This window comes from Neomonachus schauinslandi, chromosome 10 (assembly GCF_002201575.2).
Source record: "Neomonachus schauinslandi chromosome 10, ASM220157v2, whole genome shotgun sequence".
Classification (NCBI taxonomy): Eukaryota; Metazoa; Chordata; class Mammalia; order Carnivora; family Phocidae; genus Neomonachus; species Neomonachus schauinslandi.
The window spans coordinates 105510428-105512694 of record NC_058412.1 but is presented as its reverse complement, the minus strand read 5'-3'; the positions used below and the strand labels follow the sequence as shown (position 1 = coordinate 105512694).

The window sequence follows — 2267 nt, the reverse complement described above, 5'->3', positions numbered from 1 at the left end:
CTGAAATCACAAGGCACCACAGCTTAACCTGCACAGGGAATTACATGCCCAGTGTTCAGTAGAACATGAGTAAGTTAATTCTACTGCTGCCTAAGGAAATTGGGCTAAAAGGGGCCCCATTCTGTCTCTGAAGACGGGGGAGGGAAGTCACGTTGGAAAAATTAGTGTTCTAGTAGAACTGTTAAGTCTTAGAAATATACAGTTAGTGTTTTTTTCTAACTTCTATTCCCATGTTCTCTAACTTCTATTCCCATGTTCAGTGAAAAGACTGGCACATAAGAATCTGAAAATCTCCTTCATTTATACTTTAGACACAGAGCATCAGTGAGGAGCTTACGAATCCTTGCTCCCTTCCCTCTGAGAAAGCTGCCCTTTATCTTGAATCAATACACTCCACTTGGAAAGGCTCCATGAATTACCTTTCTGTGAAGATTTGCAGCTTAGCAAGGGAAAGCTCTGGCCATTGCCAAAGACATGAAGTATTAACAGTATTTCAGAAGAATTTTCAGAAATAGGCATGCGGAGAAGAGTGCCTTTCCAGTACTGCAGAAATCTCATCACTGTAGGATACTACATTGATTCTCCCATTGACCAATCTTCTGAGGGCTATCTCAGAAAGAGTGACTTTCAGTGCTAAGACCGAAACAGTCCTGGACAAATGGTGACCACCTTAACGTGTGGGGAGCATTTCCCGGAAAACCTGTTAAAACATAGATTTCTGGGCCTCATCCCCAGAGATAATGATTCAGTTAGTCTGGAGTGGGGCCTGAGGGTTTGCATTTTGAACACGCACGAAGGTGATGGTAAAAGTGCCAGAGCGAGGATATATTTTGAGTTGCAAGCATCTAGAACATCCTTCGCTACTCTTTAGCAACTTCAGAAGAGGAGATTACAGGTATGAGAAGATCAAAGTGAAGAAGACAGATGCTGGAGCAATGCATAGACTATAGAAAGGCCTTATTTTTTTACAAAGTGCCTTACCCTGAGTGTAGCAGGCAGTTGTTGCCATAAGAAACAGCAGCCAATCTCAGTGGCATAGGACAATAAATATATTCTCACATTCCCAGAATGGCAGGCCCAGTGTGGTTCAGCAGATCTGGGCTCAGGCGGTCGGGGGGGGGGGGGGGGGCGGCGGTGGGGGGGGCTATTTCACTCTGTAAGTTGGGTGCAGGTGTCTTCAGCATACCTCATTCTGGCCACCTGACCCATGTTTTTCTCAAGGTGGAGGTCACAAGTGGAAACATGTGATGTTTCTTTTTTTTATTTATTTTTATTTTTTTATTTTTTATTTTTATTTTTTAAAGATTTTATTTATTTATTTGACAGAGAGAGACACAGCGAGAGAGGGAACACAAGCAGGGGGAGCAGGAGAGGGAGAAGCAGGCTCCCCACTGAGCAGGGAGCCCGATGCGGGGCTCGATCCCAGGACCCCGGGATCATGACCTGAGCTGAAGGCAGATGCTTAATGACTGAGCCACCCAGGCGCCCCTCAAGTCAGTGTTTTACTTGGTAAACATGTCTGAGACCATGCATCCCTGGCTGCTAAACACCATGGCGGACAGGGCTAGAAAGGTAACAGCTTTATTTTGAGCAGGGGGCAAAGACAAGGCAGCACTTTACAGCTACATTGTAACTAGATCCTGCATACATGTGATGTTTCTGAACACTCAGGCTCAGAACTGGCACAAGAGTACTTTCACACACATTCCACTGGCAACGCCAGGCAAGCCCCAAATCGATGGAGTGGGGCAGTACGTTCTCCCATTGAAATGGGTGACGGACTAAATATTTGCTGAGTAATAGTCTAACCTACAACAGTGACCTCAGAGTTTGGGAATGTCCAGCCTAGTAACTGAAATATAATTGCTACATAAGATACATAATATACAACCAACTTTCAGGTTCTCTTAGCAGAGAGAGAGAGAGTTCCCAGGTAGCTCAAGTAGTTACTAAATACTATAATACAGATCCCAGTTGCCCTCATTTTTAAAAGTAATCTCCTTGATATTTCACTGTATTTGATTGCTTTGTAGCAAACCAAAGGGAATATAGAATATACAATGTTAACCCGGTTACAAGTTTGGTATAGGGATAAGGGTGCTATAATTTATTTTATTTTACTTTATTTTATTTGAAATATTCTACATCTCATCTTCAATAATATCCTTTCCTCTGAAGTTCTTAACCAGTTTGCATTCAGTTAAATAAACCTACAGATTCATTGGCTTTTCCCTTCATAACCATTACAAATATTGTTACAGTAATGT

At 42.7% G+C, this 2267-nt stretch overlaps 1 non-coding gene across 1 annotated transcript; it reads right to left on the bottom strand.

Annotated features, from left to right (window-relative positions):
* Positions 1 to 1515: 1515 nt before the first annotated feature.
* LOC123326100 lies at positions 1516 to 1646 on the bottom strand. Its single transcript, XR_006540883.1, has one exon. It is a non-coding gene; the product is annotated as a small nucleolar RNA SNORA63 (small nucleolar RNA).
* Positions 1647 to 2267: the final 621 nt, after the last annotated feature.